General features: G+C 41.5%; 1 protein-coding gene across 4 annotated transcripts in view; it reads left to right on the top strand.

Moving 5' to 3' along the window:
- Positions 1 to 26,558, top strand: part of taok3a (TAO kinase 3a) — a 75,258-nt gene that overhangs the window by 6,568 nt on the left and 42,132 nt on the right. For all 4 annotated transcript variants that reach the window (XM_080467061.1, XM_080467062.1, XM_080467063.1 and 1 more), the window contains one exon: positions 20,045 to 20,156. The gene's annotated coding sequence lies outside the window, so the exon portion shown is untranslated. The remainder of the gene's footprint in view (positions 1 to 20,044; positions 20,157 to 26,558) is intronic.

Raw genomic sequence — 26,558 nt, 5'->3', positions numbered from 1 at the left:
AATCCTCTGGCGAGGTTGCAGCTGTGACCATGAGTCGGCCCCTCCACCCACCCTCTTTTCAACCCCCATTACGTCTGGCTACATCTGTCTCAGGCTCTCCTGTGAAATCGGCGAGCCTCGAGCTGCTCTTCCATGACTAGGCCAAGTGGAAGTGCCGGGGAATTATGAGCAGCCATCACCATCACCCAAAGAGACACCACCACTGCTGATGGCTGACTCGTCTTATCTCTGCCCACCACCACCACCCCTCTTGGGTCGGGGGCTTAATTTAGCTTGGCAGAACAAGAGGAAAAGACTCAGACTGGGGTATTTTTAGAACTCCATGGTTCACTGTAATAAGGGCCTTAAAAAAAAAAAAAAAGTCGAAAGTGTCGTGACATAGATTTGCAGTTCGCATGCGTTCTGCTGACTTCCCCCTACGTGCAGGCGGCTGGGAAAACTCCGGTATGCAGTGCTAGCGGAGCAGAGTGGGGTATGTCGGCGAGGCTTAGGGATGCATGAATGTGATGGACACGTTTGCTGATGTGAGTGGGGGTGAAGTAATACACTGCACCATGCCGGGCTATTTTGGGAGCTTCCCATTGCCTGCCCAAAGCGCTTTTGTGTCTCGTACCTCTACATCATCGTTTTTACTCAGCACCTTTTCAGACATGTCCCGACTTGTCTTTCATTTTCTTTTTCAAGTGTCATCACGGAGCGCGTTCTGTTGATGTGGTGGTTTGAGCTCTTTCACTTCAGCAAAATCACGGGGCCACTGTTGAAAGCGGTGCAATTTCTCCTGATGTGCTTTAATTGAGCAGCATTACCAAATGACGCTGTGCCTGGCTGCATCACGCCGAACCTTTCTGGCCCCACTGCCTCTGAACTTGACGCAAATGCTTGATAACTCCTCATCTGTTGGGCTTGCAGCATGTGTGCCAAAAAAAACCCAAACACCACCCCCTACCCAGTCCCAGGAGAATCTAGGCCTCTGCCCAAGCTCTGTGCAGCCCTAATGCTGCGACTGGACAGCCTCCATTGGGTCAAGTGGAGATTTACTTCTGTTGAATGTGGGCGAGATTGGCTCGCGTTCTCGCCTGCCAGCAGTGAAGCAGGATAAATGGGACATTCAGTTTTTGGTTTTTTAGTTAACTCTGAATATCGGCTGGCTGAGCTTTTCCCTTTTGGAATGGGAATCCCCAACTAATCACTTAAAATGTATTTCAACATCAGCTCGACAGAATTGTGTCGGTTATTTCTGGTGAGCATGGATGGAAACCATCACTGATTTGATGGTTTATCAAACAATACTACCATTTCGAATTTCTAAGTGAATTAATGCAAAATTTAGAACGCTTTTCAGGATTATACGGAGTGAGCAAAAGAGTTGCTCATGTAGCCATGATCAATGGTATATGCTATTATCCCTTCTTTTTTGTTAACCCCATCAGACTGGATATGAGCTGTGTGTCATATCACGAAGTAACATAAGAGTCTGTCATGAGGAAAAATAATGTAATGCAAGTCTAAGTGAGTGCTTCTGCCACCCTTTTCTTGCTTAATAGTCCATACTGGGGACGCCTGTGCATGCCTGTGTGAACCCAGAGAGCCTCAGGTCAAACTGAACAATTGTCCAATTAGAGTGCGACTCGGCATTAACTCTGCCAGCCAGCACCCAGCCACTTCCCTCGCTCCGGCTTGTCTCCTCTCTCCACCGCACGCGCAGCTCTCATCATACACAAACACAAATAAACCAGATGTGAATCACTGTGAAGCCATAGGGCAGGGTACTTGCCGGGACGATATTGTCCCGGAGGACTAATGAGGAAGTAGTTAAATGATCAGGCAGCGAGAGTATCAAAGACACCGATGTCTGCGTGCAACCTTCCTGGGCTTTCCCAAGCAGTGGCCTGCCTCACTCATGTCCGGCTATTGTTTCTCGCTGTGAGGAGAATATTCCATGGGGAAGCATAATAAAAAAAATTCTTCAAGTTCAAAGTGGAACAGAGGGAATCAGGCAATTATTACTACCGCTTTGGTTTTTAAATTGTTTATTCCAGTTGTAGTCGGTGTAATACACAGGCTATTTATGCAAATAATACACGGGCAAGATTTTAGATAGTTGATTCTGTTCTTGAAAAGAAAAATGAAAGGCTTTAACTGTAATAGACCTAATATAACAAGACTGTGCTTCTCAATTGACCACAGGTAGAGATGCACCTAGACGCTTCAAGAGCTTTTGTCAATCCGTTTCTTCTTCCTTCTTAAACATTAATACACATCCTCTCTTTCACTAGGATTTATTCGGCTGTGCGTTATAAATAAACTGTTCCCATTACTCATTTATGACCTATCCTTTATTTGTTCCCTGACAAATACTTGCAATATAAAAGTTTACCTGATAAATTATTGATCAAAGGACTTTCTGTTGAGTGCAGGGGTCATGTTGTCCATTCCACGTGCACTGGTGATATCAGGCTGCACATATAAGGGAAGGATGTAGCGTTCAGGAACATTCCTTTGAAGGATGGAGAGGCTTTCCAGTCCCGAAGAGAGGTTTACAAGAGGGCTGCACGAGTTAATAGATCCCACCAGGAATGGCAAGCATGCACCAACGGAGGTGGTTCAAGATGAAGGGATCACAGTAGAATTTAAAAAGAAAGAGGGTGGACTGTTTTGAAAGAAAAGCTTTTATGATTTTCTGTCATGTTCTACAACTTTCCATAATAAATGTAGCCAATTTGCCAAATATAAAATTCGACGAGATAAAAAGCCAATAAGATAACGATTCCTTGTCGAACGCTATAACCAAATGATGATCAGAAGGTTTAGTGCCTCCACTACAAGTGAAAAATAAGAAAATGGTCCTGGGACTTGTCATGGCAATCCAATGTGTTGCTGTGTTTCTGCCGTTTTGGTGTGTAAATGGAAAAAATGCAAAACGTTGCAGTGTAAATTTCAAATCGTTTATGGAACGAAAACAGACAATCGATGTGGGCCTGTGTTTCCTTCCACTCTGTAAAGGTCCATTGACCGTATTAATGAATGGACCCCAGCTTAAAACACAGGTTTGTCCGAGGAGAGGCTCATCTACCCACACTTGGAAAAGCGCTGAGATATGTCATTTGGCATGTTTTTTTGTTGTTGTCTTTTTTAAATTCTGTCATATTTCCATGAATTTCTTTTACATTTTAACTATAGATTTGACGAAACAAATGATTTAAGGACTGTATATCTGACTGTCAGAGGCTTTAACCTGCAAAAACACCAAGTAGTTAATAGAACAATCGATTGCCGATGACGATTTGAATTTGTTATTGACCACTGCACGTCTCAGTTAACACACGTTAGCTCAGGTCATTCATCCAGTGTCATGGGGAAACCTTTCTTTGCTCTCGTCCACTCTGTCCCAGTCGTCGTGCTTCCCGTGGTTAGGACTGATTTTACTGACTAATTTCACAATCGTTTAACAAAGCTCATCAATACTCAAGTGAGCGGGGTTTTAAAGACCCGATGCTTTACAGCCGGCATATTGATTTTCTTTTTATGGAAAGGGCGATCTACAACTGTATTGCACGCACACACGCTGTATTGCACGCACATACTCACACCCAGCCAATCCAATAACGGCAATAATAAAAAAAAAGACGGAATTTTGTGATTTGGATTAAATCTCATAACAAAAATATTTGTGATACCTTTAAGCTATTTGTTCGGATAAAATCAGTTCTCTGCAGCGCAGATATTAATTATTTTTATTAAACACCTCATCTCGTGTGCGTGTGCGTGTGCGTGTGCATGAGAGGCCTGGATGAATCTGTGCAGATCTAAAAGAGGAAGGGGGTGGCCGAGTTCTGAGCCCGAATTAATTCCCAAACTAATTGCGGGCAGACTTTACTGGGGATAAAAGCTGAAATCCTAAAGCTTTAAAACCCATGGGCCCCCCTCCCACTCGTTGTAAACCCCAGCGATGATGTACATAATTTATACCGTCAGTGTATATTTTAAAAAGAAGAAGAGGCAAACGAAGAGGCAAAACACAAGGGGAATGACTCAGTGGCCTAGATGCACGTTTCCTTTTTTGGGGTTTCCTCTGCTTAATTTCCTCCCCCTGTCTTTCTTTTTCATTTTTTTCCCCCTCATTTAAAGGAAGACGGTGCTTTGAGGTTCGAGGTTAACATGCTGAGACCGATTCATGACACGTTGAATCTTTCGCTGGCAGTGTTTGTTTCTGTCTTGACTGAACACCATCAGCTCCTGTACCGCTGATGAAATGAAAGCGACTGTGGCGCCATGTCATGCCAGTGAGTTTGTGGCTTCTCTCTTGCTCTCACAATTTTTTTTACTTTATGGTCACCTTCTTCAGAAACCGTGTCATCCGCTAGTGGTTGCAGGACATTTTTATTCAGGTTATCATGAGGCTGACAGCTCTGGGAGTCCAAGCCATAAATGTATAACTGTGAATCACAGAAAACCGCCATCGCCTCACCAGATCACCCACTCACTCACCTTCCATCCCACCAGGGTTCGGCGAGCGACTGTTCATGACATCACTGGGTTGTTGGGTTTTTTTTTTTTTCCTTCAAGAGATTTAGAGAGGACGTCTCACAGGCTATGTCTTAAAGCCTTCACACACTGGAGGCGGATTTTCTCTTCCTCGTTTCCACAAGTCAACCGCATTCTCATGTCTGCCTGCTTTCCACAAACCGTGTGAACAACGTGCAGCAAAATCACAAGAATATGGCCAAAGAGTCCCACTCCAAATTAATTCCACTATCAGTCGAGTGTGGAGTAACAGCAGCAGGCGAAGACCTGTTGATGGCCGGTTTGATCAAATGGTATACTGCTCTCTATCATGGTGGTTATGTTTTGGCAGTTGCTGTGAATTTTTGTAATTTTTCATCACAAACAAAGACATTTGAATTCGATTTTTATTTTTTTTTTGTGACGGTCATATGAAGCAGCAGAGTGAAAGGAGTACACTGACATTGAGTGTGAAGTACTGAGCAAACAAGGGTTTGCACCTGATAAACTCAAATTCATTAGAGAAAGAAAGAATGTCAGATTTCTTTTCTGACACAGGTCTGACCAGAACTATCGCCTGAACCCAACTGTGGTTTTTATCGTTCCTGAAATAACTCAGCCAAGGTAGGTGGGATAATAGAAAATGCCCAATTTGTCATTAGTTTTTTGTGAAAGATTCCGTGAGTCGGACTGGAAACTCTTTACAATCGAAGCAGTAAACAAGAAAGGCAGGTTCTGATACACAGTATTGGCCCACATTCTTCATACATTTTGCCTTCTTAGAATAATCCTAAAAATATGTATGACTTTCAAGAGAGTATTTTGAAAACGATTAGGTGATCCATTACAAACCATACATGTTTATACTTTGAGTAGACTTTTCTTTCGTAACCTTTTAAAAATGTAATGTACCCAGCATTACTGCTTCATTTGCCAGTGATCGGTGGGATTATCACCGCTGGATGTTGACTCAGTAGTTTTTTTTATGGGAATGCGCTGAAGAAAATGTATTTTGGGAAGCTGTTCAGTCAGTTGGGAGATTTAAAGTAGGCTCATGGTCATTGCTTTGGTTTTGTCCAGAGAGTCGTTGGTATTTCTCTGAATTCAGCAAATTTTGGTTGGCAGATTAGGAGAGGAAGCCTTTTGAAAACTATAATACTTCCTCTGGGAGGGAATCCGCGTGTCCGTTCACAGTCTTACGCCAGACCATAAGACGCTACAGAAGCATGATTCTCTCATTGGATCAAGGAAAGGTGGACGCAGACGAGACCAGCAGTTGCAGGACTCTGCGGTTCACGGAGCAGCAGTCGCTCCCGGCGAACGGCAGCTCAGCCTGTCTGTTAAATTTCAGTCTCATTAATATTTCATTATGAATAAAACTCAGCAAGTAGCGTCTGCGTGTCCTACTCACTGTGATAATGTCTGTCTCTTGCACTGCGTCGACGATGGAGCATGCAATGGGCTCTCTATTAATCTTTCTGCTGCTCTTGATTGGAAAATCCTGTTGGGCTTTAGAGTAGCACTTCACTCTGTTCTCAGCCCTACACACACACACACACACACACACACACACACACACACACACACACACACACACACACACACACACACACACTTTGGGCTGAAACTAGATCAGCTGGTGTGTACTTTCACAAGTTGAAGTGCCTTTGTGTGTGTGTGTGTTGGTGCACACCGCTGATTAAATGACTGTAGCCCTTCATGTAATCATCACATTCCGCGTGCGTGTGGCAGTGCTCATGTAGATGCACCAAACCTACATGTATTTGCACATCTTGGCTCATACATTCCAAATCTCATGCATTTTGCACGGCCTTTTGGGAGAGCAGAATAGGGCAGCAGCGGCAGGATGACTCACAAGCCGGTGGAGGCTTTTGACCACTGGCACTTGTTACCGGGGTGTCAGGAACCGGCCCGACGGCTTGTCATGTGGCCTTGATGTCAAACAGCTTGCGACTGATCACTGTCATTGCCATTCTGTCATGTATGTATGCTGCCGAATACGTGTTTGCAGTCACACAAAACCGAGGTCTCCAGTACATGCGTGGACACACGCCTGAGCATGCTCATATGGGTTCCTTCCTTTATTTGTTTTTCTTTGTGATTCCACAGCATCTGTGGGTTTAAATTTTTTACAGGTGCAATGAAAATCAATACCGCTGGGAATTGATGGTGTTATAAACATGCCCCGGATTATTGTCTTGTCGATGTGACCCATCTAGTGCTTTGAGTCCCAGGTGAGGCTAGGTTTGATGTGACCAATGGGAATTACACAGATTGGTGAAAACGCCAGCAGTTTTAGCACCAGACACAGCTTGGTGTGTCACCCAGAGTTGTTAATCTGGCACACGACACCTTGACCAGCAAAGTACTGCCAATTTATTTAAATGTTATTACCTTGTTTGACTTACTTCTTGACTGACCACCTTCCTTTTGCAAACTAGCCGGGGGAAACTAGAATGCCTGGAAAAGGTGGAACTTTTTTAAACATTCCGACTCCGTTTCCTTGGAAACGCTGGAATATGTTACTTTTTCTGAAACGCTGGAATTGCGCATGTGCGCCACGGCTGTAATAAATAGTTCTTCACATTCACAGGTAGATGGACAATAACAACAATGGCAGCCTTCAGAGTGGAACTTGGTGGTTTTATAGTTGAGTCACTTGGAATAGCAATTCAACTTGGTCCTCTGTCCTTACAAATGTCTGTGTACACGCTGTGGGTAATAGCAAGGCATTGTTCTCTGTGCGCATTTGTGGTTTCCTTACAAAAACAAACAGCACCTACTAGTGGCCTGGCATGCTAACTACATCATTTTAAAATTTTCTGTAACGAAAAGGCAAAATTATTATTATTATTATTATTATTATTGTGTGGTTTTGGTTTCTTTTCCCCCCACAGCCTGAAAACATGCATTTGAGGTTGATAAGTAACTTTCAATTGATTTTCAAAAAGCAGTAGCCGTAATCTCACTACAACGTCATTGTAACTTGTATCATCGTTGTACCTTGAACTGAAAATAGTAAATATTTTTGATTGATTCCATTTTTTGATAAACAATTATTCTTTTATATATGGTTCACAGACTACCATAGTACAATAAATTGTTGGGCTTGTCAGGTATTTTAGTGAACGTAACAGTGCCTACTCAAAATCCTTGTAAACACCTCTTTGTTTACAATGATCCTCCTCAGATTGTACTCCAGCTGAGAAAATAATTAGCTCCGTTCATGTGACTGTGCTATTTTCTGATTGTGCCGTAATAGCGTAAGCATGCACGAGCAGGGGTTAATGTCCCAGCGGGACACAACTGTGGAAGTTGAATAATTATGTGTTGTTTTATTTTTAGATTGTGTTTGTTTTTGCTTTTCTCTATAGTCCAAACAGTGCCTAAACTTGAAATGTTTCATCTACTTTGTAAATGCTTCAAAAAGAATCAGGGACATGCTTAGATGCATGGAATTTGGGAAATTGTGTGTGTGTGTGTGTGTGTGTGTGTGTGTGTGTGTGTGTATTACTGCTGGTTAACCCTTTGACCGACTGGCCTCCAGTCACCCGACCCTGTCATTATCCCCCAGCTGAGCAGACCACAGCAGTGAGGTGCAGCCCAACGCTTCAGTTTTAGCATCAATCCTGTTCATTTGATATATATATATTTTAAATAGGAACAAGGCAGCGTCGTATAAAGTCTGTTTGACTCATCGGCTGGACTTTAGATATTTTCAGCCATTTGGCATAAAATTGTCCTTTTTTTTCCCCTTTATGTTTTTGTGATGTTTTGTTTTAATGATCCAAACAAACCAAAATTCACACACGCTCTCGAGCAAAAGATTGTCCTAGAAACTCTGTCTTGATTGTACACTCTGTGCCTTTGTACCTTTCACATACTGTACAGACTCTTTCTGACACACAGCCAGAAGGCAAGCTGATGTGGGATGGCTCCTGTCCAAGTTAAAAAGAGAAGATCTAGGTTAGTGGGAGCCCTGGGGTGAGCAAGTGTTGTTTTAAATTTGTATTTAAAAAATGTTAATCATCAAATCAAATTCACCTGAGGATAGTGACGGAGGCCCTGCTTGCAGAGACTGTTTCTGTGAATTGGTTCAGATTAATTAGATGGAGGTTTTTTTTGGACGTAATTTGCATGTGCATGTTGGTGTTTGTTGGGTGAGTCAGCTTAGAGGAGGTGACGCTGGTGGAGTCATGCTTTTAAAATAATAAGCAGGGCAGTGGTGGGCCTACAAGGGTTTAAAACAAATAAATGAATAGTTTCACCATAATGAATTGCCTGGGAGAAACGGGATTTTCGTAAACATGAAACTCCCACATTTAGACATATCACACCGCAGGCATGTCACAGAACCGTCATGATGCCTTCAGTGGTGAAGACATGAACACATTGTCTCCTCAAAGCAAGAATACCCCGTTTTGAGTCCAGCCTCAGGGGTCTTTCTCTGGAGTTTGCATGTTCCTACTTCCTGTGCATCTAAAAACATCCGTATAAACATTAGCTCTGTTCCAGAGGTCCGGCAAATTTATTGATTACTTAACAGAGAGATAATTTATCTGCATCTAATATCTGGTGCATGTAGCTATATACTGTATGTTAAAATACCAATCATTTTTAGTATTGGACGAGTGGATGGTATCTCCCTCCGCTGAATACATCCCTTCTTCTAAATTATTTTTACTTCATTCATAGTGTATGAAGATAATTTACTAGTAAATCAGGCAAGAGAAAAAAAAACCATCAAATAAGTTAACTACATCAACCGATTAACTCTAAACTCTATTAGGCACCTTTTTGCTTCATGTTAAATTGGTAATTGGTAATTGGACTTAATGCTGGACTTTCCATTACATTCATTTTAAAATCAGTTTTTTAAAAAACGCGTTAACTTATTCCTCTTTTATTTTGATTTCTTATCAATATTAGGAAAACTCAGGAAAGGCCATACTCTAAATAACAAGAGAATAGAAAATCCATGAGTGCTGGCATGCCCCAACCCTAGTTGTTTTACTGTAGGTTGGGCATTCATGCTGTCACTCAAGGTCTAGCAGACAGACTCATTTTAAACAATATTCATAGTGAGAGAGCCTCTGACGGGGTCTCCATGATTATTTAGGCACGTACAAACTGTGATACTCACAGCTGAAGTTGCCAACCCCTCGTCTTAAACAAGTGGCAAAAATCTCTCAAAAGCTACTGATAATAGCGGAGCACTTTCAAATTATTCTCTTCTATTTACAGTATATTGTCCTGTTCAAGGACACTGACTTGTTGAGAAGAGCAGCCAAACTGTCAACCTGTTGTGCTGTCAGAGCTGAAGCAGATCAAGACCATTAACAACACAATGGCTGGTCAGTGACGATCACCGTTGGGTTAGGGTCAGCCCCCCCCCCCTCACTTCAAAAGCAGAAAAGCATCTGATTGTCATGTTTGATCAAAGTGCCGCTTCCAGAGCGAAACCTGCTCTCCTCCTACTCTCCGCTCCTGTGTGTGTGTGTGTGTGTGTGTGTGTGTGTGTGTGTGTGTGTGTGTGTGTGTGTGTGTGTGTGTGTGTGTGTGTGTGTGTGTGTGTGTGTGTGTGTGTGTGTGTGTGTGTGTGTGTGTGTGTGTGTGTGTGTGTGTGTGTGTGTGTGTGTGTGTGTGTGTGTGTGTGTGTGTGTGTGTGTGTGTGTGTGTGTGTGTGTGTGTGCGCGCGCAACCTGCCGATCCTTATAACACTCCTCTGTTACTAGAGCTACCTACAAATTACGGCCCTTCTCTTCATCCCATACTTACTCTGATGTGCAAAATTGTCTGCGAGGGACTGTTGAATAATGTAACGGAGTATGGTGACACTGAATGAAACTCTCCGCGTGTCTCATTCAAGTGTCTGCACACGCGCGAGCGTGTATGTATTTATAGGGGGAAGAGGTTTGGCAAGGAAAGTTCTGATTGATTTAGTGGGTGTGTGAGAAAGTCTGTGAGTTTGCAAAGAGGAGAGACATTAGACCACACAAACTATTGACCGGGTTAGGTTATGTTGGGGAAAAAAAAAAAGCTCAGCTAAAAAGGCACGAGCACCGATGGCTGCCAGAGAGGATGAATGGCTTTAATAGAGAAAACTCCGGGCTTCACTCCAGAGACACACACACACACACACACACACACACACACACACACACACACACACACACACACACACACACACACACACACACACACACACACACACACACACACACACACACACACACACACACACACACACACACAGCACTTTGGATTCATGGGATTTCTCTGAAAAGCTTTCACACTGTGTGTGTGTGTGTGTGTTTCTTTTATTACCCTTTTCAGACAAGTACAGATGTACCCTATACAGAGAGCACAGTACTAATGCTTCACCTGATGACTCTTTCAGATAGCGCACAGGTTCTCCATATAGATGAAGGAATCACACTCTTGACTCTATATATGGGGAGGTGTAGGCTGCTGGGAAATTAGTTTTACAAGCCCCCAAGTCGAGAGAGAGTGAGAGGACTTTTGTAGCGTCTCGGATGGAAAATATTCCGAGGCACCCGAAAATAACCACAGAATCTATTCCAGCGGTCATAGATCGCTTATCTGCTATGAACTTTCAGGTCTGGGAATGAACTTTCTCAAAGCCATCCATGTACGCATTCGGACTTATGCTAGATTATCTAGTAGCTTTTGATTTGGCTGGAATCATCTCTTTGTGTTTTCTCACCATCGGTGATCCTCAGGGCACTGACATGGGCAGATGTAGCCTTTCCAACACAAACAATCCTCTTTCAATCAAAAGACTTTCTGTTTTCATCCAAACAACGTTATTGTGTCCTAATACGCACCAAGCAACTACGCACTGGACAGTCATTTATTGCAGCAACGTCCAATAATGACTGTTTCCACGAGCTAACATCAGTCCAGCTCAGTTTTCTTATATAGTGCTTAAAGAGGAGAGAGACTGGTGTCAAATTACAGGCATGTGACACTTTGTTTGAAATGCCTTTTTTTGGACTACTGAGGGACTTAATGATAGGCCAGTTAAGTTCTAGAATCCATATGTTTTATCTATTCTGTTACTTTTTGTCTACATATTAGAAATATACTGTGAGAAGTTAATTAGAGGGAATGGAAAAGCTTTTAAAGGAAATACAGACCCTCTTTTTTAGGAACTACTGACTTTTTCTGAAATCAAAAGTTATTTAGAAAGAAAGCTTTCTTTTACACAGAAAGTTATCATGTCAAAGCTTGTTGGCTGTAGTGTTGTTGGCTTTTGTCGAAGAGACGTTAAAAATGCTGCAGACACTTTCCTTTATATGCCAAAATATCACAATAAAGGCAAATACGAGCAGGCCCACCCACTCTCCTGCCTTCCTGCTATCTCTGGCGCCTCCCCAAGGGGATCCAGCACCCCGGATTGGGACAATTGGTGTATGGGACAAAAAAGATTTGGGAAGTAAAGGTTACAGTTATTGTGAAACTAAGCAAAATGTCTCGATATGAAATGCAAGAGTAATTCCTACCATGTAAATATTTAAGTATTGAAAATACTTAGGGTATTCCTCTGAAGCATGCACATGTGTTTTTCCTGTGTGGGTGGTGAATGAATAAAATAACTATTGTGACGTCAAAGCTCCATATAGGACGATTGCCGTAGTCCACCATATTTCATAATGGAGGGGGATTATCTTTCCTCCACAGCCCCTGGCTACTCCCGGACACCTTCCAAAGGCCCGAGGCTAACTGAATATTGCATAGCTGCCACTTTGCACACTGATCCTATATAGGGACACATGTGCATGGGGTGGGTGGGGGTGGCGGAGTGAAAATCTTTCCCACGTGTGGAGGCCTTCATGTGTCACGGTTGTCCTTGTGCTGTTCTCACTGTATAACACCCAGTAAGGCCGTCTCGCTGCGAGTGGATTTTCCACATCAATATGGAGATTAAGATTGATATTGACCTAAAGCTCCGGGGCAAGAAATGGAGCTCCTGCCTTTCGTCACAAGTGGGGTGCTGTAGAGAGCTAATCTACTTTAATTGACGTGTGGGGAGGGTTGTTGCATCTCACACACACACACACACACACACACGCACACGCACACACTTTTTTCCCCCCATCCTATTGCATATAACTGCAAAAAAGTACATATAATATCTTTGTATTTGTTGCTCATCAGTTCTTTTAATTCCAAGTTGACGGCTAATCTCAACGATGGGTATGTAGAGGTGAGAGAAAAGCACTTGAAGATAAACTACAGATGAGGCACTAGCCTCGGGCTTTAGGTCGGCGGATAGTCCACTTATTTGTCTTGCATTTGTCCTTCAGTCCGCCAATGCCCACATTTATGTTGGCATTAGCTTTAAAACTAATCTGGCGGAGTTACAGTGGTGGTAGCTGATGGTGTGAGTGTGTTTGTATGCATGCATGTCTCAGAAGTGTCACTAAGCTCTTGAGATGAGAGCCGCCCCGAAGTCTCCAAATCCCGCTTTACAGCGCGGAGTATGCATGTGTGTATGTGGGTATTCTTTCACTCTGTGAAAAAAAAATGAGTCACAGCTATAAAAATCCACACACCATGCCGCCCTGGCAGCATAATCAGAACATTATGTTTAGTTTCTTTCTATCTCACTGGATTAGTTTATTTTCATCCGGGGGGAGCATTTTGTGTGTGTGTGTGTGTTGTAGAAATCGCCGCATATGTTTGTTGCTTCGGCTTTATTTAAAGCAGTTTCAGTCACTCCGGGATGCGTCTTTGAAACACACTTACCTCCAAGCATGAATCATCAAAAGGTCACCTCACTCTGCATCAGCCACGAAAGGAATCATGGAAAGTTAACTGAGGGAGAGTTGTGTTTTGGTATCAATTAAATAAAAAGTACAGACATTTGACTAGCTGTCTTCACAATGCTTGTTGACACTTGATCTTACGCCATGGAAAGCCTGTGTTTTTCTGATATGAATAATGTCACAACTGTATGACGACGCATTTGTTGTGGGATGAGCAGCAGACCGGAGTATGTTGATTGTGCCCATAAGAAACTTATAGCTGCATAAGCTATTGACTGATTTTTTTTGTGTGTGTTTTATAGCAAATTTGTCTCATTTCCTTAACATTCCCTCCTAAATCTTGCAGTCCAATAAGCCTCTGAAGACTTGACTTTGTGGGTTAATGGGTGACACGAGAATGCTTGAACCGAAGAAAGGTTGTACTTGGCCAAAGCTCACATTTGATACCAAATATCGTGTCCAGCTTGATGAATTGTTTGGCTAATCCTTCCGAAAGCTGTTCTGTTGGATCGTTTTGCTCAAGAATTGGAGTACTCAACGGGTCTCTCCAAACCGGTTGACTCGGCCAAATCGTGCCTCGGAAGCTGACGGCTTATGACTCAGAATCGATGATTCACATCACGGTGTGTCACACAACAGAAGAAGAATGAGGTGGATTTGGGTTCCTTGGTTGTTAAACAACACAATTGAATTTCTTTAGAAAGCCTGTTGTCCGGTGTTTCAGGTAAGACGGGATGTGCAGCTTGTCTCTTTAAGAAAATTTCACTTTAAACCTGCTTCTAAATGACAGAACAGCAGTTATTTATATTTTGACAATCTAAAAATGAAACAAACTATTGAGGGCTTAAGATAATCAAGAGTTATTATAGGACTATACTCCGACAGACCAACTGGTGGTCCATAGACAACATGCGGCCCCCGTCCCCAAACCATGAAACGGGTGTCAATTAACATGACTCTAATGCCAATTTACACAACATTTCAAGTGGTAGCGGATCATTTTTGTGTTTTCGTTTCAGAAAACTTTCACGTTTACACGGCAACACTTAAAAACAATGATTGTTTACATGGAAACGGCAGAAACAAGGAAAACGATGTAGTTAACATGCCAGGCCACTAATGAGTGCAGAGGAAAACACACGATAAACTTTAACAATGGTGAGGACATTCTATTCCGGGTGACTCTCAACTCTAAATCTACCAAATCCCAGGAGAATATGGACTGGGAGTCCTGACACTCCGGAGGCCGCCATTGTCATTGTCCATCTACTCATACCTGTGCAGAAGAACTGTTTACTGTGTCTGTGGGCCGCATGGGCAGTAGCAGCATTTCAGAAAAGAAAAAAATGTACACCGAGTCGTAGCATTTAGAAACATCAGTGTTTCCCTCATTTACATGGAGCATTTGGAAAAAGTTCCATCTTGTAAGCGGTTTTCAAAAAGTTGCATTTTCAGTGACTCCGCACACTGTTGTCAGTCAAACGGACACCCAAAACGCCACGGTCTTCTGTTTTCACGTGAAAATATTGTCATGTAAATGGGGCCTAAATGACTATACTAATGAATTCATTCTGAGGAAGGAAATAACAAACATATTCATGTTGATCAAAGTTAGAGGCCGAACATGAGTCGTTTTATTAATTTGACTCTCATAATTGTCAAATTAGGCCATTTAAGGATCTGCTACAGTGACCACCGTTGCAGATTCCTGCTCCATATGTGCAATTTAAGTGAAACAGAAAAATGATTTAGGATGTTCAGACAAACAACAGATGCACACTCATCATGAGTTTTAAGACTAGCGCTGTATATTTTTCTCCTGCCGGTTGCTCCTAAATGTCAAGCAGGGTGGACTGAGGGAGGGGGAGGGAGAGGAGGAGGAGGAGGAGGAGCGCAGCAACAACTTTCCCAGAGGCTCATGCAAGCGTCAGTTTGTGTTATAAATCATTCAGGGACACTCAGAAGGGGCACAATACATTTTTATCCCTCCTCTGTCATCCCTCCATTCTCTCTCCCTGTTTTATTATTGAATGCGGGTTCCTCTGAGCAGCCAAATTGCTGTTCGCCACCATCAAATGCGAATGGAGAAGGAGGAGTTTAGTTAACAGATACGAAAAGAGAGAAGGGTGGTTAAAAAATTTCACACTGTGATTCGGTGTCTCAAAATAAAAGGTCACACGGACATTCTTGTTCTGTACTTAAAGATTGTTTCATCACTTACGGACAATAGTTGGATGCTCTTGAAAATGGCGACGTGTATCGTTCAGGGCCGTGTTGTGTCCATCGGTGGTGCGCTGGATGCTGTACCACCTGCTTGTCGGAAGGAAACGCAGAGCAGTAGCTGACAGCGCTCTGCTGTCAGAACAACTCTCTCAGATTTGATGTGCCTATTGTGGATACACGGTGTGTGTGTGTGTGTGTGTGCATGTGCGTCACCCAAAAAATTGCGTGCTTGCGTTTGCTCGTGGGTCTGCGTGCAAAGGCTTGCTTGTGAAAATACAGCATGTGCTTTGTCCTTGAACTGATCCATTCTAAAGGGGAAGTATTCTGCTGTAATTAAAAGGAACTTTCCCTTGACAAATTGCTGTGATGCTGCTTTCAGGGTCCGTTTGGATCGTTTTCATCTTAAACGTGAACAAAGAGGTTTACAAAATGACTCAACGAGACCAGGTTTCACAACTCACACTCACACTAAATGTTACTTACAAAGAACATACCTTAAATCCACTTGTTCGTGAAAAGAAATTATGAAATGACAGTATTAGCAGACTGCCATTAAGCACCACTATGTTATAAACTGTACATAATGTTTCAAATGTGTGAATTAGGGCTTGGACTTTAATGCGTTTTTTGATTGAGTTCACGAAATAAATAAGAAAATAGTCAAATTAACCATTTAATTATGCTTTACTTTTCCACTCAAACACAGGATGTTTCTCAGTGCACCTGAGAAAGTTCATTTCCGTCCCAGCCTACAGATCATTCAGTAGATTGTCTGTAATGTTGAAGGTTTTTCGTTTCCTGTTATTGAATGAAATAGATGGCAAAATGTTGTTTAAATTGTTTGTGCTTGACCAAAACATTGATTTGGAGAAAGGGCTAGAGAGCGGGCCTAGACAGAGTGTTTGAGGGAGCTGGAGTGTGGAGTGTGGAGCGAGGTAGCGAGAGTTAGAGAACCTGCTGGAAGTTGGCGACTTGGCAGAGTTATTCTTTTACTTTGAAGTGGCAATGTGCCAGGAAATGCCTTGTAATCTTGTAACCCTTTTTTTGCGCACACTCTGATGGATGCCATAACGATAATGCACCACAAGAATCAGATCGGTTCATTTACACGACAAAGGAGCTCGGAGTGACTGAAAGTGCAACGTTTCCATAACGCTCCGGCTCTGTGTAAATGGGGGGGGAGGCAACTTTTAGAAAATGCTGCTCCTGTGCATGTGCACCACGGCTGTCGTAAATAGTTCTTCTACACTAACTGCATAACATTAGCAGGCTCCTGCATATAAAGCGTGAAACAGATGAGTGTGTTGTTTGGTTCGGTGGACGTAAAGTTTCACTGAAGTTCATAAGGCTCCTTAATCATTTTTCTTTGTTTTTAATAAAGGCACCTGTAGAGCTGCAGAGCTGCTGTCTCTCGGCACTGCAGTCAGTGTCAGCTCTTACATTTGGCATTTCCTCAACCTTTTGTCCAAACCGTAACCATTCCATTAAACTCCTGTCAACTAGACTTCAATGGAGTCAATCATCTTGACCTAGTGAATGAAATCAACATTGGCCTGTATTCAGTATAGTTTATCTTTAGATATGTCTGCATGTTTGTTTATCTCTACGCTTCCCAAATCTTCCTTCAGGTGACTGACTCGACAAGTTCAGCTGAATCAATCAGTCATCAAACAGAAGCACACAGTGCTGAGAGCTCAGCCAATGTAATACAGCACTGTGCACATCATCAGGACATCCAAATTAACAGAGACAGTAGTACCACAAATACAGATTTTGAGTTATTTGCTCAACACGAGTCAAAACACTGAGCATGGGTTTATGTTCTTTAAAGTTGCTCAGCTTCAACATTTGATGTGTTGTTGTTGTACGAGTCTCACATATACGGGTTGACTAGTTTGCACATGGTGGCATTCTGTTATCATTTTTACACAATTTGTATTTCCGCTCGGTTTCTTTTCTGTGCTATTTATGTTGTTGTCTTTTCGAAAGTCGGTGAAATGAGGTATTACTGCTGTGGATCCTGGATTTACTGAGAGGATGATAAATTGCAATCATTAAAGAGATTTTCATTGGTTGTAGACTCACACAACCATCTGCTATGGTAAAACAACAACAAAAACCTGAAAGTTTCCCCTCTGTTTGCTCTGGGTGAGCATCACCTTCCTTCTTGTTCTTTCTTGTTTTATGGGCAAAGCAACGGCCCTTTGTTCTGTGAGGAACGTGATATAATTGTTTTTGTTTTTTTAATGCAGCCAGATGCCTGTGGAGGACTGTAAAGTCTTATATTTGATAATATCACCGTAAAAAGGAATGGAAAATGTCTATTTGTTTTGAGGTTTTTTGCATTTTTTGCATTTAGGTATTTGCAGAATTTGTAATCGGTTGCAGTCTGCATCAGATCATCATTGGTGTCAAAGAAAAAAAATAATATACCCATGAGAAACAGTCATAAGAAACTACTGCTGTCACCTTCAGGTTGTATCCTCCTCCAACAAGAGAAGCTCCTGCTGACATAACCGTCATGTCAATAACACACTGTCATACAATGTATTACATACATGTATTGTGAGACAGAATGTTCTGATTTGAGCAAAACATAATGCTTCCTCTTTGACATTATTGCACCTGACAAATAAAAATAGACAAATGTGTGTAATTGTACCATAGCCTCTGAATACTTGAGTTATGAAGTCTTGTTTTTATGAGGTCACAGTGACCAGGAGCCCAGTCCAATCAGCCCGTCCTTGGGAGAACATCAACATTCGGGCTACGTTGAAAATATTTCCCTCCAACGTGTTCTTCAGTTATTAGCTTTGTTAAGAACGCAGCTAATGGGAAGTCAGAGTGACTTCATCTTCATATGAGTGGAGTACTCAAATCTCACCGGTTTATTTTTGTCTGAAAAGAAATGCATTTAAAGAAAAAACTTGTCTTGGTTGAGAAGTCACTATCCACTGGTGGAACAGATTATTGATGGGAAATTTGCAATCACAGTGTGTTGCAGTAATAATTTGAAAGTTTGATCCATCTGTTATGTAGATGTTCAAACACAAGACAGGACATAATTGGGAATGTGTTTTAGTATTACAGGAGGACGTCTGCCAGGCAACTTAAACCCCAACATGATTTAGGGAATTGCTTTCAACTAAGTTATGAACTGTTTTGATGCTTTACAAATAATGTTTAAGGGTCTTTACACATTGTCTGCATTTGTATCTTAATTTCAGTGGAAGACATTTTGAACCCTTCTGGCACCTCAGATGTGGCGCTGGTACACACCAAACAAGCAGACTGAGTGCAAATAGAAAGCAGGTCTAGATGTTTGCAAATATAGTATGAAAAGCTCGTTGCTGTTATTTAGACATAAAGTGAAAACGCATCATTTTTGCATTTTTGTTTCATAAAAATGTCCCGTTTCCATTTTGAAAATGATTTCTAGTCACACAGAGATGGGAGTAATGCTGAAAACAATGTTTGTTTATGTAATGAAAACCACACAAACATACCAGAGAACAATACACGATAAACGATACCAGTATCTGGTATTGGGCCAGATACTGCTCAGAGTACTCGTACTCGTACTCGGACTGCAGACTGTAAACTATGATCTGCCAAAATATCAAGAGAAAGAGAAGGAGAGTTCCTACAACACAAACAACTTCAGCAGTGAGATTTGGAGCAGCAGATTCATCCTGATGTCGCTCATTAGTTTAACTGGTCAGTGGATCCCGGACGACTTTACGCCGAACCATGCTACATGCTAAAGCCTTTCAGGGCTCACACTCCAGCGATGATACGTGCTACACATGAATAAAGTCGGACTGAAACACTCAGTACGCTCAGTCCCTCAGTCTACAGTACGCACAGAGCGATGCTTGGCGTTTATCTACTGTGGACTGTAAGGCTGTTGGAGGTGCTCGTAGCTTCAACGCAGAGGCTGCGCGTAGGTGGTTTGTGGTGACGCATAGCCTTGGCACAGCGTTTGCGTATAGAGAATGAATTAGACCTTATGGCATTTGATAAGTTCTCGTATCGGTAGTCAGCATCGGCAAGTAAGCTAAAGGTCAGTACTCGTACTGGGTTTTGTTGCAGACACTGCATCTCTACAGCTGTTCAGCATGTGTTTTGTTGACATTATTCTAACCCGTTTAAAATGTCAATGTGCACATAAAGGAAGCTGCAGCACAAATATGAGAACTATCTATGGGAAGAAGTACCTCACCTACGTTGTTTTAAAGCATAAGCTCTTGTATGATGGAGAGGAACTTCTCCTTCCTTATAATCATAATGTTATGACTTCAACTTGTAAAGGAAAAGGACTGTAAAACGTGAGATCACGGTGGCATGTCGTCATCCTGGTCAGCTCACTTTCTGGTGAGAATCGACATGGTTACCAACTTTTGGGGGGGGGGGGGGGGGAGAAATTACTTTATTACTATTATAGAGCGCTTACATTCAGGGGGAGCAGTAACGGGGTGTGTCTGACCAACTTCTTCTCACCTTAGGTACGACATCCAGCCATGACGACCCCCGGCAAAAAGACCTTCCTGGACCTACACTGAGGAGAGAGGAGGCACAGAGACGAGTCTGACATCAACCTTCACACATTTCATACAGGTAGGTTACACTCACTCCAAACCCTCTTCACGTCACCAATTCGACTGGTTGTATTTTTCCCTCGGCACGTCTTTTAACAGTGAAGGCATGCATGCATGTGTCGGTGTTCAGCTGCGTTTGTGTGGAGTTCTCCATCATGATACAGCTGAACTGACAGACGAGGCATCATCCAACTGTAAAGTGGGTCTTGTTCGCCTCTTACTGAAAGCTTGCTGCCCTCTTGGCTCTCTGATGTACAGAACAGCAAACCAACCCTCTGTCACACTGAATTACAGTGAATCTGGACGGAGGCAAAGTCTCCCTGGCAGATACTAAGGCGTCCGCGTGTTGTCTTACAAATTACGAAAAAAAAAAAAAAAAAGTCACATCATTATTGCTGCCCTGTAAATAAAACAAAAAAACAAAAAAGGCGGTACTAAACCCTCTGGTATTTAATTTTGGTTTCTCTAGAGTGCCCGTTATTTCTTAAGTGTATATACATTATACATTTCATTTTTCATTAAAAAAAATAAACTTGGCTTGCCTTACCTCGGCATCTCAGAGCTTGAATTGATTCACAAACACCTGAGGGTTGTTTGTGGTTTGGCAATAATGTAAATTCTGTCAACATGTCATCTTCTCTGAAGGAGCCAACAGCAATAATCGGATCCACTGGAAAGTTGTGCGTGCGTGTACATTCTATGCTATAGGCAAAACTTGCTGTTGAGTCACTCCCTGATTTGGAGAAAACTGGCAGCGGCAGGGAGGAACAATTTGGGTTACAGAGACACTCTTCAACCAAATAGACCATTGTTGAGGTGAAATGCCAGAACGTTTTGACACCTGACGACTCCTGAACTCGAGGGCAGAAGGCCTGTGAGGTTCAGACTGTCCACAGTGCTCCAGTTCAACAGTCGAATCGATAGAAACCTCATTTTGTTACATGACAGAAGCAAGAAGTGACAGACGTCGGCAGAACTATTAGCGATTAAATCAATGCTGTACACTTGAAGACATTTCAAATTAACTTGGAAATGTTATGAGATTTGATTGATTGGTTGGTTGATTGATCGGTCGAGCTCTCGCATCTAATGACACTTTGCCTTGTTTCAGCCGGAGCAGGACGATTATTTCTGAAACTCCAGCGACATTTCTTTTGAGGGGAAGGTGGTTATAGAACAACACACAAGAATAACCTTTACATGACACCTGTGCTCGGAGCCGTTGAAAAGGCAACTTTCTATAAAGACTCTGCGGAGATGTGAGAAAACACCACTTTTCCTGAATCGCTGCAACTGTGCATGCAGCCGCAGTAAAGAGTTCATCTGCACATCAGTGAGTACATGGACAGTAACAACAATGTCAGTCTCCGGAGTGGCGTGCCTCCCAGTGGATATTCTCCTGGGATTTGGTAGTTTTATAGTTGAGAGTCACCTGGAAAAACTATCTAACTTCGTCTTCTGTCCATAAGAATCCCTGTGTACTCACCATTGTTAATGTTTATTGCCTATTATTCCTCTAACACTCACCCCTGGGTTCTCTGTTTCATTTAGTGAATACAGAATAAGGTGAAATCCCTTACCCTTAAAGCTAACAACACTTTCAGCCTTGTCAGACCCCCCCCCCCCACACACACACAAAAAAAAAGAAAAAAGAAAACCTCCTGTGTACTGTGTGACCTAATTCTGCAGGAGGAAGCAGAAAAGTTTAATATTATAGGATTATCAGTAACTGATAGCTGCTGCAGCTGTCGGAGCGGCAGCAGGGAAGCTCCCTTTATCTTACTCGGCCATCAGAGAGTAAAGTGTGTGACAGTGCAACAGGGTGGCCGTTCCTTTGGTTATGTGACTTTTAGAAAGTCGGTCACATTGTGGCACGCACTCTGCGCTCAACTGTATATCTCTAGAAAAGTCGGGAAAACTTAAATGATCTTTTAGCTCTTGATATTTACTCTGTTTTATTTAGGGAACAGAGTACTTAGTAACATTTTATTTCTAAGTCCAGCTTGGGGGGGGGGGCAGCTTAAATAATAAAATAACATTTTCCTCTTTTTATGTGTTTATGTGACTTTTTATGTGTTTACCCTTTCTTCAATTATAATGAATATTTGGTAATTTTCCAGAACTGATCCTGCCGGGATCTTACTTTCCTTTTAAGAATATACCACTGTAACGCTGAGCTGATGAAGGATAGACGTATATCATATCTGTTACTGTAAGGAAGTGTGTCTTCTTATATCCTTGTGAATATGAAAAAAAAAAAAAAAATCAAAGAGGACATGCCTGTAAGCACTTCGGGTGCATCAGTTCACTGCCTATGAATGAATTTCAATAGTTTCCCAAGTGCAGTGTAAAAACCTGACTTTTTAATTTAAGCTGTTGTGTTATTGAGGTTGTGTTGGTGCGTGCGTGCTGTCATATCTGAACGCTCGCCACAAATGGCTGTGTGTATCAACTCAAAGCTTTTCACCGGAATAAATGCTGCTCTTAAGATCCCCATTGACAAGAAACAAGCCTATCTCATTTGGTCGCCTTTAAATCTGCTCATCATCATCATCATCATCATCATCATCACCATCCTACTACCCAGCTCTCAAATAGGCTTCTATAATATTCATTCACTAACAAGGATGACCCATTTAATGGCATGCAGGAGGGGCACGCTCACACGCATGCACATGTCACACATACGGTACATGCCTGCAGAGCCTCTCTGGGGACCCTGCTGCACTCTGCTGAGATGAGAGTTTCTGCCTGCTCATTTTATTGCATTTTTTTTTTTTTTAAATATGAGACCAGATTACTGAAGAGCACTGATTATCATTTTTACACAAGTGTGCAATCCAAGGCTTTCTTCCTCACTCACTCATACATACGTACGTACACACACACACACACACACACACACACACACACACACACACACACACACACACACACACACACACACACACACACACACCTCCAAAGCTTTAAGCCTGCTCCGCACAATGTTATGACAGAAGTGGTAGGGAACTGGATTATTATGTAATTTGTAATTCTTTTTTCTTCCACGCACGTAGGTACGCACGCGCGCGCACACACAATGTCTAAACGCACAATTTAGTGGATTTACTACATTTTTTGCAGTTTGTGATTAGAGCTGCTGATTTGAATCCCAGTAAGAATTCCCACAGTCTAATTCCCTTTCCTGTCTAAAGCTGGCGGGCCAGGCTGTAATCTGTTAAACCTTGGTGGCTGCACACACACACACACACACACACACACACACACATATACACACACAATCACTATTATATGGACATATGGACACTTGCATGCTCTTACTGACGTATCAGTGTGAAGATGTTGCTGGTGCACGCCGCTTACTTGTATGTATTTGAAGGCACATATGCTACCGTTTGTATTAAATATGGACACACACTAATGCATAGCCTCAGCAGCTACATTTCGCATGCACCCTCATAAGAGTTGAGATACGGCGCACATAAAGCCCCGGAGACTGAACGTGGAATGGAAGATAAGGAAATTATGTTTTCCTCCTTGTCAAAGCTTTTTCTCGTGAAGTGATGATTGATACAAGCAAAAGGAAGCTACAAAGAGGATTAAAAGCGTCCTGTCACACAGAACTGAGCGAGTTAAGAGACAAAACTGAAGTCATTCATGTAAGATCAAATCGGAGGGAGGACGAGATGCATCCACTTTGAATTTCTACTCGGAAAACACTTTTTTTTTTCCACAAATTGACTTCTATCAAACTCAACATGACACATCTGAAGAGAGGCATATTTTTTCGTAAATTTTTAGGATGGAAATAAAAGACTTCAATAGGTTAGCAGAACATTAGATGGTGTATATTTGCCTAAGTTTGTTTGCATGATCTGCTGGTTCACTCGGCTCCTTTAGCCATCATATATTTGTTGAAATGTTAAAGCCAATGCTAACTCAATACTAAGTCTTTCCTCTGAATGAATTGCACTTAATACATTTGGTTTTGCTGGCTAAGGCATCCCCCAGACCCCTAGAATTGTTCTCACGGCTTTAAAGCCAAATTCACATCAAAATATTTCTCCTGTCGTGATAAATGTGAGGATTTATCAGTGGTCTGCAACCTGTGGCTCTTCAGCTGCTCCCTGAACCTTTCAGAATATGTAACGTAAATAGATATTGTAATTATTTTTTAAATCTTAATTGCATTCCACATTGATTTTCAAAAGTAGTCTAATCTCCAGGCTGAAAATGGTTAAATAAGGTAAAACTGCTTAAAGAGCCAGTATAGGTGTAATTTCTTTAAAAAAAATTGTACGGGGAAAATTGGCAAAATAAATGATCAAAATTACTCGCTCAACTTTTGTTTTGGGAAAAAGACAAAGGAAAAATAGAGAAAAAAAATAAATGAAAAAGTAAAACAAAGAAAAAAGAAAACGAGGAAAGGAAAAAAAAATTGGGAAAGGAAAAAGGGAGAAAAGTAAAATAAAAGGGGAATGAAGAAAGGAAAAGGGTGATAAGAAAGAAAAGGAAAGGCAAATAGGTAGAAAAAAGGAGGAAACGGCTCGAACCATTGGGAAACACAGTTATAAACAGTTAAAATGCTAAAGATGCTAAAATAGCCACGATGCATAAATTGCTAAAGCAGGAAAATCTAAATGTGTAATAAAATACATCTATATTGTACCTGTGATGCGTCATGAATGAAACTTTAGTTTTCAAGCATTTTTTTTTTCAATGTTCTTTTCTTCAGATAATTTTAATGTTTTGCAGCTTCAAACTATTTTTATTTGGTGGAAAATGGAAAAAGCTATTTTTTTGGTCGTAAAGGTTGCAGACCCCTGGCATATGAGTTAACATAGCATAGTATGCTATGATTTATATATTAGTCAACTGTGTATTTTAACGGCCCAGAATAGGATATTCAAAAACTGTAGTTATGCAGGTAAAATGAGAAAGATTAACTTTGTGTAAAAAAAAAACAAACTAAAAAACAAACTTGAGTGAACAAGGTTTGATATTTCTGTTTTTGTTCAGTCAAAAAAAAAATCAAAATTTGATTTTATAGCCATTATAACTATGTTTCCATTTAGTAGACTGTTGAAGACAATCGACCAACATATAGAAAATTATAAATCAAGCTGTAACTGGTTAAGACCTGATAATAAGATGTCTTCTATAAATCCATCTTCAATAGCAGCATCTTTGAGTCCTTTTCAGCTCGGTGGATCCGATCCTTTACCAACATGTTGGCACATCAATTAGTCATAGCGCCATCAACAGGGAGCCTGAGGACGCGGGGAGGTCCGCTGTTTGTTTGTGATTTTCTGCTTGTGTGTTTCCTGTGCAGGCATGTTGAACTTTACCCCACATTCAACCTGCATATGCCCACACGTGTACAAATAAAGCACTTTAGTGCTTACTGTACCCCGCGGATGTTTTTCCTCATAAAATGCTCAAATGAAAGGAGGGATCAGTGTCATTCTGCATTTCTAACAAGAATTTAAATCGGGGGGTGGAATGAGTTCAAAATGGGTATGAGTTCTCACAAAATATTGTCAATCAGCTAAAAAATATGTAGGTAAAAATTAGTTGGTACATAATTATTCCTTCTTCTCAGGTCGGAATTGAGAGGCATCTTTAGCTGTAATCATACATTTGAATATGGATAAAGAGACTCAACTTGGCATCTTTTCTGTTGCTTTTGCCGCTTGCTTTTAGTTCATGGTCTTTATACAGGTCTTTAATTTTTAATTTAATTTTTTACATTTATTTCTTTTATTACCTTCACCAGCCTTTCAAGGCTTGAAACTAAAAGGCGACTCGACTGTATGCTGCTGCCAACATAGAGGTTCGAATCAATAGTATGTATTACATCCATAATGTAAGTGTTGGGGGGAAAAAAGCTTTTTTTTTTCTTCTAATTATTATAAATTTGTTCCAGACATGTCAAAAGGCATTAATACAAAATCCAAAAGGAAAAAAAAAATTATAATATACTAGTTTTAATCTATCTATCCATTTATCCATGTATCCATCCATCTCGTATATACACACCTGTATATACATGCATGCACATACACACATAGATACATAAATATACACATACACACGCGCGCACACACACACACACACACACACACACACACACACACACACACACACACACACACACACACACACACACATACACATACGCTGTTAACTCAACTGTTTCTATTTCTCTAAACTACTGTTTACAGGATGTGGATGGTTCAGCTCTGCGTGTGTTCATAAAAGTTAAGGCCAGATTAACAAACTGTGTAATCCCTTCAACACATCATTTTATTTATTTATTTTTATCATGTACAGTTTGTTGTATGGAGCAAATCCTTTAGTAGCATTACCCACCCCCACACACAAACACAATTTTGCTCTTAAACAGTCGCGTGAGCTC

This window comes from Lipophrys pholis (assembly GCF_963383615.2).
Source record: "Lipophrys pholis genome assembly, chromosome: 7".
Classification (NCBI taxonomy): domain Eukaryota; kingdom Metazoa; phylum Chordata; class Actinopteri; order Blenniiformes; family Blenniidae; genus Lipophrys; species Lipophrys pholis.
This window is presented reverse-complemented; position numbering and strand designations above follow the sequence as displayed.